Consider the following 17,723-nt stretch of genomic DNA (forward strand, 5'->3'; position numbering starts at 1 on the left):
TTAATCTCATTTAGTGTAAGGCTTTGATTACCATAGAAATGGCATCCTTCATAATCACCCCCACCCAGCACTGGTACTCCCATTTGCCCACTAAACGTAGCATTTGAAGATGTGGCTTCTCAAACTTGCACTAGTAAGAACTCACTCAATATACTTTCCTCAGGGTCATTGTTGTTTTCAAAGTTTTATTTAAAAAGAGAATTTATCAATTTATAAGCTTTCTGACTTTTTTTTTAATAATGAAAATACATTGGTGGACAAAATCTTTTTAAGTTGGACAAGAGAGGCAGAAACCATTTTAATAATTTTATGGAAAATCTGACACAAATAAAAATGAAAAAAGTAAACTAAAATGTTTGCAGAGTGTCTGTAAAAAAGGATAATACCTGAATAGCTAATGCATCTTTATAGGTAAATAATAAGAAGATGGATGGTCCAGTAGAAAAATGATCAAAAGACATGGATAAGCTTTGAGGAGAAAAAAAAATACAAACGGCCAATTCATGAGTGAATAAATGGCCAACTCCATTAATAATGACCAGATGAATTGAAACATCATTCAGATGTACTTTCATGAAGCAAATAAGACAAAAACTGTGATATATTGTCTTGCTAGGAATGGGACAGGTGAAGAATAGGCATTCTCATACACCAATCTAGTGGGAAGAGTTGTGACATAACGAACAGAAAGTTTCTGCGGTGTATACTTATAATGAGATACCTTAAATAAATAATTAAGTACACCCTTAAAGTCTAGCTAAAAATATGGTTATTAGATAATAACATGGATAACTGAAAACATTCACTTCATAAAATATCAAAAATGTATTTTCAAAAGCTGCTATAAAATTACTCTCTTGATACGTAAATACATTTATGACAATAATTGACTTGTGTGTTCTAAAACAATATGTACAGTTCATATAGTGATACATATATATCCTTTAATTAGAGCACACAGGGATAATGCATACATAATGTATGTATAGATATTATACCTGTGTGTTCTAATTAAAGATAATTTTTAATTTTATCATATTACTTACTGATTTTTGTAAATTAAAAAAATAGAACTTTATCAATTCAAAAGAGCCTAACTTTTTTTTTTTAAATCTGATGAAAAAAATGTTTATGTGTGCCCTTGAGTCGATTCCAACTCATAGCCACCCATAAGACAGAGTACAACTGCCCCAGAGGGTTTGCTAGTTTCTTAATCTTTATGGAAGCAGACCATTTTTGTACTTTAGAGCAGTTGGTGAGTTGAACTGCCAGTCTTTTCTGTTAGCAGCTGAATGGTTAACCACTCCACCAACAGGGCTCCTTCATTAAAAAGATAATAAATGCTCATGACAGAAAAACAAATACCTCAGGAAATACAGAATCATATACAGAATAAAATGACTCTCTTCTAGACATAGTGTTGTAGATTGAATTGTGCTCCTCCAACATATCTGTCAACTTGGCTATGCTGTGATTCCCAGTATCGTGTGATTGTCCAACACTTTGTCATCTGATGTGATTTTCCTGTGTATTGTATATCCTATCACTATGATGTTAATGATATGGAAGTTATATTGATGAGATCCACAAGATTAGATTGTGCCTAAGCTAATCTCTTTTGAAATATAAAATGGAGAAGCAAGCAGAGAGACATGGGGATCTCATACCACCAAGAAAAAAAGAGCAGGAAAATAGCGCATCTTTTGGACCTAGGGTCCCTGTGCTGAGAAGCTCCTGGATAAGGGAAGATTGATGACAAGGACCTTCTTCTGGAGCCGACAGAGAAAGCCTCTCCCTGGAGCTGATGCCCTCAGTTTGGACCGTTAGCCTACTAGACTGTGAAACGATAAAATTTTGTTCATTGAAGTCATACACGTGTAGCATTTCTGTTATAGCAGCACTAGATGACTAAGACAGACAAGCACCGTTAACATTGTCATAGGGTTGTAAAAAGTTTTCTATGTATATATATACTGTTGCAAATATAAAAAGAGATCTCTAGGGAGGTGATTTTAGCAAGTGAGTTTCATATCCCTATAGTACTTTTCTTTCATTTGAGTGAAGAAACTGAGTTTTGAACAGTTAAGAATGTTTATTTTGTCTGATGCAGGTTTCATCGGCTATCTGCAGAAAGGGGCCTGATGACCTTAGAATCCTAAAAGGGAACAGATACAAGAGGAGCAATTAACTGACTTTTGGTGAACAAAGGAAAGTTGGGACAAAAGGAAATAAATCTAGGTCCTTTACCATCTTGACAATTTTGACCAAGGTGTGAAAGCATCTTTGTTGTTGCTATTAGCTGCTGTTGAGTCAATTCTGACTCATGATGACCCCGTCTGTGCAGAGTATAACTGATCCATATGATTTTCCATGTTGTGACCCTTTGGAAGCAGATTGCAAGATCTGTCTTCTGAGGATCCTCTGGGCAGGTTTGAACTACCAATCCATAGGCTAGTGGTCAAGCACTTAACTGCACCTGCTAGGGAACATATGGGAGGCAACTTATTGCTCTACAATGACTTCCTGTCTTCTCTTTCAGAAACAGAGTGCTGCATGCAATGACTTAACTCTCCCCCAGGTCAGGATTTTCTGGGAATTTCTGTCCAGAGAATGAGTCACTTCCGTTTCTTCATCAATGGAATCAAAAGTCGGGTGCACATATGTATCCCAGCAGGTAAGGTGCTTGAATGTGAGCATCATATTAGTAGTTCATTCTCACTTAAACTACAATTATATTTTATATTGCCTGTAATATTTTAGTGAATATGTATATGTATATAATTTACAGGTGAAAGAATAAACCCAGTCATAGACTTTTGCTATTAGAGAGGTGCAATGAAAATAACTTGGAGACCACATTTCTAAAGGCAAGATTCCTATGTTGTTGCATGCAGGTGTACCTTATTCTGGCATCCTGTTTAGCTTCTTCATAATTATCCTACTAAATTAATTTTCATACCAAGTAAAAACTTACCAAAAGAGAACTGTTTTATTTCTCAGATTAAAAAAAACAAAAAAACTGAGGTTCTTAACAATCAGTTTTTTCTAGTGCTTTCTTCAAAGTACACAGAAATAATTAGCCAGTAAAATAAAACCACTTCTCTCTCGACTGATATGAAGCTAAAAATACATTTAGACCTACAAATAGTATTGAACACAATCTATGTGCAAAGTGCTCTGAAAAACAAAGAAAAACAAAGGACAAAAGTTGATCCCTTTGCTTTAGAATCATAAAATATGTTTACATAAATTATAGGCAAGAGACGTTGATCATACAAGCAAATACGACATTTTTTGTGTACTCATACTGAAGATCACGTATTAAATTCACTCAGTGTCAGAGTCATTGGGTGAAGAAGAGCCATCACAACTTTACAAATAGTTTAAATTAATAATGCTTAAGAAAAAGATAAAGAATGACATTAATTATATTATTTATATTATATTATATATACAATTATATTATACATTAATTATATTATATACATGCTGGAATGCAAGTAGATGCCACTAAAGTGTATGAAATATCCTCCTGTGTTAAGAAGGATGAGAAAATACTTTGGTATTTTGTCTACCATGTTAATTTGCACATAGAAATATTTTCATCATTGATGGAAAAAAGGCATAGTGCCAAGTGTCTATGGGCCTGACAACTATTTTAAAGATTTCACCTAATATAACAATTCTTACAGCAATTATATGAGGCCTATATCACTCTTCCCCTAATTTACAGAGACAAAGGCTGAAGCTCAGGAACTTAATGAGCATGCCCAAGGTCATACTGCTAGAAATTAAAAGAGATAGAATTTGAAACCTATCAGTTTGACTCTAGAACTTCATGGTCCTATTTACTAGGAGTTTTTAAATGGTGGAGGTGAGGGGTAAAAATAGTATTTTTAGAATATAGCAGTCATGCTGTGATGCAGAGATGAAAGCCAAGAACACGCAGTCACTACAAAAGAAATGGCTACAGACAATGTGTATTTGCGTGCTTAATAGGTTCTAAAGGAGCTCTGATGGTGCAATGGTTAAGCTCTCACCTGCAAACTGAAAGGTTATCAATTCAAACCCACAAGCAGCTCCACAGGAGAAAAGACCTGGCTCTCTATTCCCGTAAAGATTATACCTAGGAACTCCTATGAGGCAGTTCTACTCATTCCTACAGAATTCACTGAGCCAGAATCTACTAAACAGCACACAGCAACAGCACGAAAATCTGAAGTATATAAGTATATAGAGTGAGGTTTGATGCTGGGCTTGGCTTTGCTTGCTTACTCCCACAATCCTATGATATTATTTCCACATCCATGGCACTTTACAGGACATTTTCTGATCTGATCTCAGAAACTTGAAATCATGGACCAAGGAAATAACTCAAGAGTGGCTGAATTTGTGTTGCACAGTCTTTCAGGTCCTCGAGAGCTACAACTTTTCTATTATGCATTTTTCATTCATCCATTGTGCTGGGAAACCTCCTCATTGTGCTCACAGTCCTCTCTGAACCTGCACTACATACACCCATGTACTTCTTGCTCAGCAACCTCTCCTTCATTGATGTGTGTCTATCCACCTTTGCCACTCCCAAAATGATTGCTGACTTCCTCAAGGAGCATAAGACCATCTCCTTTGAGGCCTGCATGGCCCAGATATTCTTTCAGCATGTCTTTGCTGGTGGTGAAATGATGCTTCTTGTGGCCATGGCATATGACAGATATGTAGCCATATGTCGACCCCTGCACTATGCAGCCATCATGAGTGTATGCAAGTTTACAGTCCTTGTTGTGGGCTCCTGGCTCATTGGGGTCCTGCACTCAGTAAGCCAGTTGGCCTTCACAGTAAACCTTCCTTTCTGTGGTCTGAATAAAGTGGACAGCTTTTTATGTGACCTTCCTTTAGTCATCAAACTTGCCTGTACTGATACCTATATCTTTGAGAAACTGATGTTTTTAGACAGTGGTCTAGTGGCTATGAGCTCTTTTGTGCTCTTACTCAGCTCCTACACAGTCATCCTGGTCACCGTGAGACGTAGATCCTCAGCAGGCATGGCCAAGGCCCGGGCCACCCTGACTGTCCATGTCACTGTGGTGAGCCTCTTCTTTGGGCCCTGCCTCTTCATCTATGCCTGGCCTTTCAGCAACTTCCTAGTAAATAATATCCTCTCAATATTCTATATTGTTTTCACCCCTCTCTTAAATCCCTTGATCTACACATTAAGAAATAAGGAGGTAATATCAGCCATGCAGAAACTGAAGAGACGACAAGTAAGTTTCTAATGGTTGCTTGTCTTTCCTTTATGATAATGACCACCATACTAAAGACATCCACTTATTTCCTTTGCTATATTTGAACTAAGAAACTAAATACTTGGAGTTAATTTCTTGTATATAGGAATGGTATTTGTGGCAATGTGAAATCTCACTACCAACTACCCAAACTTAAGGATTAAGTAGTGAATAGCTTTGATGAGCTCATTAACTCAGAAACCAAGTAGATTTATGTATTTAACCAGGTAAATGCAGTGTATTTGGCCATGGTCCAAATACCAAAATCTGGACCCACAAGTAGTGTTTTTTGTCTCAACATATTAAAGTTCAGAGTCGACACTCAAAGTTAGTAGTTCAATGACTATATGCCAAAATAGATATTTCTCTTTATATAAATAGAGGGTTTTTTCAACAACTCTGCTGAAAATATGCCTTTGCTCTATGTATTCTTTTACTGATCTTCTGATCTGGCTATCTAATCTACTCCACTTATCTAAGTTATCTAGTGCTGCTATAATGGAAATACCACAAATGGATGGCTTTAACAAAAAGAAGTTTATTCTCTCACAGTCTGGGAGGCTAGAAATCCAAATTCAGGGTATCAACTCTAGTGGAAGGCTTTCTCTCTCTCCACTGGCTCTGGGGGAGGTCCTTGTCATCAATTTTCCTTTGGGTCTAGGAGTTTCTTGGTGCAGGAACTCCAGGTCCAAAGAATGTGCTCCATTCTTGGCAGATACAACCTAATCCTGTAGATGTGTTCTGCCTCATTAACATAACTGTCTCTAATGCTGCGTCATTAACATCACAGAGGTAAGGATTTACAATACATAAGATAATTACATCAGATGGCAAAATGGAGGAAGACTCCACAATATTGGGAATCCTGGCCTAACTAAGTTGACACACATTTCTGGAGGACACGATTCAATCCATAACACTACCAATAAAACATAAGTGAGAATACATATTTTTCTAAGCTCTCAAAAATACAAGGACTTTTTATAAGAAGTCTACATTTTTCACTCTTCTTTGTGAAGTAGTTATGTTTGAAATTTTATAGGACACCTTTTCTTTGTTTTTATAGCATTCATTTTTATAACTGAAAACAGACCAGTTTAAAAAAGGAACTTCCTATCTTTTGCTTATAAAATAATTATTATTTGATTTAGATTAAAAGTATTCCTGAGAATGAAATATTTTTCTTTCCCTCTAAAATTAATACCTCCTTCAAATTCATGTTTTTTCTACTCAACAGGATAAATATGAAAATGTGCCAAATATTAAAGTAAGATAACATATTTAAACAATATTTTTAAAGTTTCAGAATAGTATTTAATTTACAATTTTCTTTTACCTGTCTTCATTTTAACTGACATCATATTTTAATTTGAGGCAATCAAGAGATCTCCTGATGTTTAGTGTCTGAAAGAGAATGACACATTCCAAAGTAGAGTTATGCTTCTGAAATAGTGTGGCATAAATGGCAAACTGGAAAAAGAATTAATATCTATTAGGCATTAAACTTTGCTCCTTAATAATTTCACCATTCAACAAGGCCCTGTTGATTCCTTTCTGAAACAGAGATTTAACAAAGAAACAAAAAAACTTAATAAAGGACTGTGTCGTATGATGAATATGATAATGATGACATTAAAGTCAAACTTATATAAATTGTAACTATATGCTATGAGTCGGAATCTACACGACGGCACTGGGGTGGGTTATTATCTCACTTGACATTCACAGAATACAACAGGGTTAGAAGAAGATTATACTTTTATACTGACAATGTTGAAATTTAGGTATTCAGAGATACTTTAAGTAAAATGCCTATGAATCCTGGAAGCATTCTTTAAAACAATCATATGATGTCATGGCATCTGCAAGAATGGAAGCTTTGACAGAAGAATGGTGATGGGAAATGATTTCAGGTAACCAAAACAATACAAAGTCATTAAGGAGAAATTTTGTCCCTCAAGAATCTGAAATAGAATTAGATCCCTTGGACCTGAGAGCTTTAAGCCCTTTTCTTCAGTGAAGATGTAGTTTTGAAGAGTGTTCTGAGCAGGACAAGGAAAATACCAAAAATGTGTTCTAATTGGCCTGGTCTATGGATAGAAAAATTGTTTACTCTTGGAAATTATAATCATGGGATTGTCCATATATGAATTCAGAGTTTGAATTTATACTCTCTGAGTAGTCAGAAGAGCTTCAATGTGAAAAAAAAAAAAAAGATAAAATATAGTTCTTTCCAGTGGTCAATGAAATTCTTGGGGCAGTTGGAAAAGTAAAGAGAAAAATCTCTCTGGTGGGCTGCACCCTTAACACTGGCCACACAGAATTCTGACACACAAAGACCTGCTAAATTTGAATTCACAATCAAACTCACAAAACACATGGAAAGTATATCTACAATGAGCAAGAGTTAGAAGACAGAACGAACAGTAGACTAACCTCCCATTCCCAACTTAAATAAGTAATAAATCTATAGGAAAAAGATTTGAAGTGAATCTGTTTAAAATGGTTAAATGTTCAAAGTGAATAAAAATAAGATAATATTATCATAAAAAAAACAAACAGGTGATTTATGCTCTTGGGAAGATGAGTTTTTTGTTCTTCTGTATTCCTTCTCCTAATTACCACTAAAAACAAGGGAATTTTCTTTGAAACAAACATGATAACACTCTAAGAGTTGGAGAGAAGACAGACAGGCTAGGGACTCAAGGAATGATTTGTTGGTAAGTTCCCTGAGTTTTCTTGGAGTTTAAGCAGCCAGAAATTCAGAAATGACAATGGGAGCAAGAGAAAGACAGAAAGAGCAGGGGTAGAAGGGATGGGAAGGGAAAGTAATGAGAGGATAAGAAATGGAAAGAAAGGAAAAGAAAGAAGGAAGGAAGGAAAGAAAGAAGGAAAAAAGACTCTATTCATAAGACCAGGAAAGAAGCAGGCTAGAAATACAGAAAACTTTCAGAAGGTAACCACCCTACTATAGCCAAATACCCCCCCACACACACACGCAAAATTGGCTCCAACCTCACTCATGCCAGCAAAGGTCAAGTGGGGATGCTAGGCTTCTACTTCCCCTTCATAACAAGCCCAACTCTCCCCTCCAACTGCCTGTGGTGGTGGTCAAAGAAGGCCAAGCAAGGAACCAGAATTTCACTCCCATGGGGTCATCTGAGGCCATATAGCAATAACAATGTGTTCCTACCACTCCCAGTCTAAGAGGTATCAATGGAGATCTAGTGGAGAGTCAGAACTCTCACTGCCATCAAACAGTACCAAGGAGCCCTCCTTCTTGGGTATCAATGGAAGTAGAGTGAGAAATCTTGCTTTTACTTCCACTTTGCAGTAATAAGGCAACATCTCCTCTCCCGTTGTGCTGACACGGTGGTATAAGAAAAAGCCAGCTAAAACAGAATGTTTAAATGAAGCCCATTCCTATAATACTCAAAATGTCTTGATTTCAAGAAAAAATGAATAGTCATACAAATAACTAGGAAATTGTACTATGAGTGAAAAAGGACAATAGATGCCACACCAAGGTGACAGTGATGTTAAAAGCATCTGACAAGTATTTTAAAGCAATCATTATAAAAAGTCTTCAATGAGCAATTATGAACACATTTGAAACCAATGAAAAAAATCCTTGGGAAAACAATAGAAAGTTTCAGCAAAGAAATAGGAGATATGAAGAATAACTAAATGGAAATTTTAGCAAAAACCAAAAAAAAAAAAAAAATTCAATGGACGGGCTTAACAGGAGAATGGAGGAATTGGAGTAAAGAGGGCTAGTGAACTGAACATAGAATAGCACAAAATTACTTAATGTCAGAGAGAATAAACTAAAAATAAATGAAAAGAACACTCTATCCTTAAGGAGGTAGAGCAGAACTACTCACTTCTTAAGTGTGAGCTCCCCACAGTGACTTTCTTCCAAAGAGTAAAATATGGAAAAGAGAAAAAAAATTTAACTGACGTACACTGTCTCAGACAGATAATCAAAGTCAATACCAACAGTGATAAATTATGCTGATAACATGTACACTTCAGATGATGTGACAAGAAGGACATTTTTTCTTGTGTTCCTCATCCAAAAATCCATATCCTGGATATAATCATGGGAAAAACATCAGGCAAAAATAATAATAATAAAAAAAAAGTTATTTCAAAAAATGAACAGACCTCAGAGAACTGTGGGACTGTTACAAAAGATCTATATTTGTGTCATCAGGGTCCCAGAAAGAAAACAGAATGAAGATGGAGTTGAAACCACTTGAAATAATGGCTGAAAATTTCCTAAATTTAGCAAAAGCCATGCCTGTACAGATTCAAGAAGCCGAGCAGACTCCAACAGTATAAACCCAAAGAAATTCACACCAACACACATGACAGCCAATCTTCTGATAACTAAACACAAAGAAAAAACACTGAAAATAGTGAAAGAGAAAGAACATTTTACCTACAGGGAAAAAGCAATTCAAATGACAGTGGCTTTGACTGGCTGCTCTGAAATGGATCACAATAGAGAGTCCCAGACAGAGCTGGAGAAAAATGCAGGATAAAATTCTGACTCACAGAAAAAGACCAGACTTACTTATCTGACAGAGGCTGGAAAAACCCCGAGAGTACGGACTCCCAGACACCCTTTTAACTCAGTAGTGAGGTCACTTCTGAGGTTCACCTTTCAGCCAACAATTAGACAGACCTGTAAAACTAAACAAGACTAAAAGGGCACACCGTCGCAGGGGCAAGGATGAGAAAGCAGGAGAGGACAGGAAAGATGGTAATGGAGAACCCAAAGTAGAGAAGAGGAGAGTGTTGACACTTTGTGGGGCTGGGACCAAGGTCACAAAATGATACGTGTATTAACTTTTTAATGAGAAAAACTAATTTTCTTTGTAAACCTTCATCTAAAGTATAAAAAACAAAAATCACTGTAAAAGAAAATTAGCCATTAAAAATTCCATGAAGCACAGTTCTACTCTGACACACACGGGGTTGCCCTGAGTAGGAACTGATTGAATGGCAAATGCAATTGAATTATTACAGCACTTAGAATGTGGCTAGAAAGAGTATTTGTTTCATGGAAACCACAAAGGCAAAAAAGTTCCTTTAAGGAAATCTAATAATAACTCTACAAAATGCTCAGACACCTTGCCTATGAATAAATATTCATCAAAAATTAATACCACACTAGTTACAAGAGGCTCAAGATAGTTTGGGGCATGATTCTTAGAAGTGTGAATCCCTAGGTAGAAATATTACTTGCTAGTGTATGATATAAAAGAACTCATTAGCAATGGTCCCAATGGGACAAAATTACCCTTCAATGACAAATACATTTTCACCTCCACCTCCTCTTAAATAAAACGTGTAAAGTACAATGAAGCAGATTGCAAGCTGTACGGGAAGATCACATTTCTAATGTCATGATAGCTCAGGCTAGTCCAGTGGAACTTCTGAAATAAAGAGTCGACAAACTCCAACTCTCTTAGTAAAGTCTATATGGCAACCCAGCAGATTCATGTAAGTTTTAATACTTTTGTCACTTCAAAAAGCTCTTTGTAGACAACCCATTTTAATATAGTTTTCCATTTCTTTTAATTCCATCAGCGAGATTGAATTTGTCTCACCTTGTTTTAACTCCCTCTTATATAAAGATGAGCTCTTTATATGCCACTCAACCTCATGTCTGCAAAAGTGGATCTCCCTCTTCTGCAGACTCAGCCACTATGATCTCTGAGTTTATTCTCCAGTTGTAGGGTACATAATATGGTTCTTCTGTGACTGGCCAGTGTGTTCACTTAAGTTGCTTCTTTGCACATATATAGACATCCATTTTTTTAATTGTTGCATTGGTCTCCATGCTCTTAACCAGGCAAATACAATTTTAGAATGCTTAGACTATAATTTATACAGTGAAAAATCTAGGCTTGTTACTTTGTCATATGATTATGTTAATAGTTTATCTTCACTGAGATTCTTTTATATAAGAATAAAACCATGCTTGAAGGATTATTATGAGCTTTCCAGATTATATATTTATACATACATGCATGTGTATATATAAGCATATATCTATGCATACATATGAAGTTTTATGTGGTATATATGTACATATTTTATCTATAAGTATAATTCTTATATATGTATCTGTACTTCTGTATATATTTTTATATTTATTTCTGTGTATATTTATATATACTTCTGTATATATGATATATATTGAAATATACATATCAATAGTCTTATAAATGTAGAATTCCTAGCACATAATGAGTATACAGGAAATGATGGCTATTAATATCTTACCCAAAAACTCTAAAAATAAATATAACAATCCAATTATAAGTTATATTTAAAATTTTTACAGATACTGTCTTTTGTGTGCCATTCTTGGAGCCCTGGTTGCACAGTGTTTAAGAGCTCAGCTGCTAATCAAGGTCAGCAGTTTGAATCCACCAGCTGCTCCTTGGAAACTTTATGAGGCAGTTCTACTCTGCCCTGTAGGGTTGCTATGAGTTGGAATCAACTCAACGGCAACTGGTTTTTATTCGCTGTCATTCTAAGTTTATAGTTAATTACAGAGATTATTTCAAGCTCCATACATTCAAAGGTCCCATGTTATTTGTGCAGTGGCTTCAGTTCCTCAGCTAGGTGGTAAGTGAAGTATCCATAATTCAGTACTCAGACAGAGCCAATGCATATAAACTCAACCAAACTCTGTTAGCTTTATCGAGATAAGTTTGAGAGTCTATCTTTTCTTTTGCAGGTGCCTTTCTACTCACCCCTTGTGATTTTTTTTTCCTCTCTTTAAGGGTTTGTTTATTTTATGTTCCTTTTTCTTGTATAATGATTTTGGGCCAGAAGGACATACCCATATGATTTTCCATAAGATTCCTATTAAGTTTAAAAGACGTAGAGTGTATGGACTTACTCAACGTCAAATAATCAGTGAGAGAGACTTGGATTAAGATTTGATTTCTTGTTTCTAGTTCTACTCTCAACATGTGTCTCCCCAAGTGACCCCAAAATCCTGTTTATATTAAAATAATCTCTTGTTTCTTATTATTTATGAAATTTCACCCAAATTCATGTCATGCAATAGTTTTTTTTGTTTGTGTTCAAAGCTATGCATTTAAAATTGATTCATAAGTCAATAGCTCTAAGTAATATTATTGCCTTCTGGTTTTCACTATCTGTTCCTATTTTTACATTCACAGTGATAAAATGGAATAGGCTGATGAATGTTAAGAAACATGATTCAAATGGAGAGTTTTATCATAGTGCTTAGAAGATTTATCAAGGCTCAGTAAATTAGTATAATTATAATGGAGAAATAAAATCAGTCTGAAGAGGCCTTTTCTTCCCGCCTCCTTCCCTCCCCCCTCCCTCCTCTCTTCCTCCCTGCCTGCCTTTTTTCCTTCCTTCTTTCTATCTTTCTTTCCTTTCTCTTTAAAAATCAGTTGCCCTTTAGCATCGTCATGGTTTCAAGACGATAGACCGAATGTGAGTTGACTTTTTCGAAATTTTTCATGTTTTGCGGCTCAAAAAATCTAAATAATTACTTATGACTCACTCTGTGGTTTGGCTTCTTTTTTTCTGTAAACAAGAAAGGAGCCCTGGGGGCACAGTATTTAAGCACTAGACTGATAAGCCAAAGGTCAATGGTTTGAGCACAAGAGCAGCTCAGCAAGAGAAAGATGTAGTAGTCTGCTTCCTCAGACTTTATGAGGCAGTTTTACTCTGTCCTAGATGGTCACTGTGAGTCAGAATGGACTGGATGGCAATGGGTTTTTATACACAAGGGAGGAATGTTAATGTAATAATTTGCATTTAATTAATCATTATTCTGCCTACTAAAAATGTGTTATATTCATTCATGCACGCACATAATCATTCATATCAGTATTATTTATGAATCAATTAATTTGGCAACTATTTTTTTGAACTTTTATAAGCAGGCCCTTTGTAAAGCCCAGGCTTAACTGTGGTGAGAAAAAAAAAAAAGAAAAGCATAGCAACAACAACAAAAATTTCATTCCTTTGCTTGTGGAGTTTAGAATCAAATTTAATCACCCGAGAGGTTATAATTTCAGCTTCCTTATTTTAAAATAATTAGCAATTAAATGAGTAATAAAACAAATTTTTATCCATTTTTACTTTGAGTTGGTTGGTTCTTGGTCCTCCCTTGGGTAATACACAAGAATGTCTTAGACTTCCCTCCAATTGGTGGGACCTCTGATATTACATCTTTTTCTGCTAACAACTTGAAGTAAGGCTTGGCTTATTTTAGGAGAATGAATTTAAAGATAATATATGGCCAATTACAAGGACATACAAGGGATATTTGCATATTTATGAAGCTCCATAACCTGGTACTAGGCAAAGGCACCAGCTAGATGAAATAGTTGGAAATTTTGTGGAGTGATTTCAGAGGCAGCTGAAAACCTCATCCCCCACCCTCCTTCAACTCTTTGCTGGTACCTGTAATTTCTATGAGAGAATTTTTTTCTCCTTAGCATAGGGCGTTGGTTACCGTACAAATGGCATCCTTCATAATCACCCCACCCTACACTGGCACTCCAATTGTCCTGTAAATGTGGCATTTGAAGATTTGACCTCTCAGACTTGCACCAGTAAGGACTCATGCAATATACTTTCCCCCTAGCCACCATTGTTTTAAAAGTGAATTTATCAATTTATAAGTTTTTTTCACTATTTTTTTTTAAATAAAGAAAACACATTGGTGGCCAAAGGTTTTTTAAGCTGGGCAACAAAGGCAGAAAGCATTTGGGAAAATATTAGATCTAAATTTAAAAAGATATTTTAAATAATTTTGTGGGAAATTTGACACAAATAAAATTAAAAGGAAAAGAGTAAACTATTTTGTGGAATATCTGTAAAAAAGGATAATACCTTCATGGGTAAAGTAGTGTCTTTATAAGTAAATATTAAGAAGATGGAAGGTACAATAGAAGAACGGTCAAAGGACATGTATAGGACACTGAGGAGGAAAAAATACTAATGGCCAATTCATGAATGAACAAATGGCCAACCCCGTTAATAATCAGTAAATGCATTGAAACATCATTCAGATGCACTTTCATGTAGCAAATAAGTAAAGATAAAAAGCATGACATGCTCTTTTGCCAAGAAAGGGAGAGGTGACAAATGGGCATTCTCATTAATCAATTTAGTATGAAGAGTTGCAGCATAATGGACAGGAAGCTTCTACAGTGTATACTTACAATGAGATATCTTAAATAAATACTTATGTATGCTCATAAATTTTTAGCTAAAAATATGGTTATTTTGTAATAATAATAGGGAAAATTGAAAACATCCATTTGATAAAATATCAAAAATATATTTTTAAAAAGCTGACATGAAAGTACTCTATTGACATGGAAATATATTTATGATAACTATTGAGTGATATGTTATAAAATAATATGCACTGTACATATAGTGATATATGTATATCCTTTAATGAGAACACACAGGGGCTATATATATATATATCAGATAGTTATTATCCCTGTGTGTTCTAATTAAAGACAATTTTTAATTTTATATGACTTATGTGATATTTCTAAATTAAAAAAAAAAAAATAGAACCTTTTCTTGGTTATCTAGTGCTGCTATAACAGAAATACCGCAAGTGGATGGCTTTAAAAAGAGAAGTTTATTTCCTCACAGTAAAGTAGGCTAAAGGCCCAAATTCAGGATCTCAGCTCCAGGAGAAGGCTTTCTCTCTCTGCCAGCCTTCTCTTCAATCTTCCTCCAAACTAGGAGCTTCTCCATGGAGGCACCTGGGGTCCAAAGGATGCACTCTGCTCCCAGCACTGCTTTCTTTGTGGTATGAGGTCCCCCTTCTATGCTCACTTCCCTTTCCTTTTTATCTCTTGAGGATAAAAAGGTGGTGCAGGTCACTCCCCAGAGGAACTCCCTTTACATTGGATCAGGAATGTGACCTGGGTAAGGGTGTTACAATCCCATCCTAATCCTCTTTAACATAAAATTACAATCACAAAATGAAGGACAACCACATAATTCTGGGAATCACGACCCAGCCAAATTGATACACACATTTTTTGAGGGACATAATTCAATCCATGACAAACCTGATTGATTCAACTTCAGAACAGTTGGTGGATTTGAACTGCCAACCCTTCTGTTAGCAGCTGAGTACTTAACCACTGCATCAACAGGGCTCCTTGATTAAAAAGATAATACCTGCTGATTTCAGGAAAACAAACACCTCAGTAAATACAGAAATGTATACACAATAAAATGATTCTCACCTAGAGATAATGTCATAGATTGAATTGTGTCCCTCAAAAAGATCTTTCAACTTGGCTGTGCCATGATTCTCAGTATCGTGTGATTGTCCACCGTTTTGTAATTTGATGCATTTTTCCTATGTATTGTAAATCCTATTACTATGATGTTAGTGAGATGGATTAGTGGCAGTTATATTGATGAGATCTACAAGATTAGATTGTGTTTTAAGCTAATCTCTTTTGAGATATAAAAAGAAGTGAGCAGAGAGACATGGGGACCTCATATCACCAAGAAAAAAGAGCCAGGAGAATATCACATCATTTGGACCTGGGGTCCCTGTGCTGAGAAACTCCTGGATTGACGACAAGGACCTTCTTTTGGGGGCGACAGAGAAAGCCTTCTCCGAGAGCTGGATGCCCTGAATTTAGACTCCTAGCCTCCTAGACTGTGAGAGAATAAACTTCTGTTTGCTGAAGCCATCCACTTATGGTGTTTCTGTTACATCAGCACTAGACAACCACTATTAACATTGGCATAGGGCTGTAAAAGGTTTTCTATGTATATATACACTGTTGGGACAGTACAAAGAGATCTCTTTGGAGGTGATTTTAGTAAGTTTCATACCCCTATAGTAATTCTTTTTTATTGCAGGTAAAGAAACAGTGTTTTGAACAGTTAAGAATGTTTATTTGGTCTGACTGCAGGTTTCACTACTGTCTGGAGAAAGTGTCCTGATGACCTTGCAATCCTAAAATGGAGCAGAGACAACAGAAGAAATTGACTGACTTTGGGAGAACAAAGGAATGTAGAGACAGAAGGAACCAAAGATAGACTTTACCATCTTAATTATTTTGACCAAGGTCGGAAAGCATCTTTGTTGTTGCTGTTAGCTACTGGTGAGTCAGTTCCAATTCATGGTGACCTCATGTGTGCGGAGTAGAACTGATCCATATGGTTTTCAAGGTTGTAACCCTTTGGAAGCAGATTGCCAGGTCTGTCTTCTGAGGAGGCTCTGGGTGAGTTCAAAATGCCAACCTTTAGACTAGTAGGCAAGCATTTAACTGTTTATACCACTCTGGGAACCTAGGGAATGCACCTTACTGCTCTACAATGACTTCCTGCCTTCTCTTCTAGAAACAGAACGCTGCATGCAATGACTTAACTGTCTCCCAAGTCAGGCTTTTTTGAAATTTCTCTCCAGAAAATGAGTCATTTCCATCTCTTGATCAGTGAAATCCAAAGTAGGGTGCACATACGTATCCCAGCAGGCAAGCTGCTTGAGTGTCAGAAAAATATTAGTTGTTCTCTTGCTATTTATAAAACACTCTTTCTTAAACTTCAATTATATTTTATCACGTATGTGATATTTTAGTGAACATGTATATGTATATAATTTACAGGTAAATGAATATACTTGGTCATAGCCTTTTGCTATTAGAGAGGTGAATGAAAAAAATTTGGAGACAACATTTCTGAAGATAAAGTCCCTATGTTGTTGCATCCAGGTACTTTATCCTTGCATCCTGTCTAGTTTATTCATAATTATTCTAGTAAATCAATTTTCATACTAAGTTAAACCTTTCAAACTTACCAAAAGAAAACTGTTTTTATTTATTGAAAAAAAAAAATCTGAGACTCCTAAGAAACAGTTTTTTTGGAGTTTTCTCCAATGTACACAGAGATAATTAGCCTATAAGACCACTGCTCTCTCAATTGATATGAAACTAAAAACACATCTAGATCTACAAATATTATTGAACACAATCTATGTGCACTGTGCTCTGAAAAACAAAGAAAAACAAAGGACAAAATATGACCCCTTTCCTTTAGAATCATAAAGCACATTTATATAAATTATAGGCAAGATAGGTCAATCATATCAGTAAAGATGATATTTTTTGGACTTCATACTAAAGATCACGTATTAAATTCACTCAAAATCAGAGTCACTGGGTGAAGAAGAGCCATCATGACTTTACAAATAGTCTAAATCAATAATGTCTAATAAAAGATAAAAATATGATATTAATTATGATATGAACTCAAGTATTAACATGCTTGAATATAAATAGATGCCACTAAAGTGCATGAAATATTTTGTTCTATTACATATGATGAGAAAACGTTTTGATATTTTGTCTACCATGTTGATTTGCACAGACAGATATT

The 17,723-nt window shown here is 35.6% G+C and overlaps 1 pseudogene; it reads left to right on the forward strand.

Annotated features, from left to right (window-relative positions):
* Positions 1 to 4,356: 4,356 nt before the first annotated feature.
* LOC100664439 (olfactory receptor 4K15-like) lies at positions 4,357 to 5,273 on the forward strand (annotated as a pseudogene).
* Positions 5,274 to 17,723: the final 12,450 nt, after the last annotated feature.

This window comes from Loxodonta africana, chromosome 10, assembly GCF_030014295.1.
Source record: "Loxodonta africana isolate mLoxAfr1 chromosome 10, mLoxAfr1.hap2, whole genome shotgun sequence".
Classification (NCBI taxonomy): domain Eukaryota; kingdom Metazoa; phylum Chordata; class Mammalia; order Proboscidea; family Elephantidae; genus Loxodonta; species Loxodonta africana.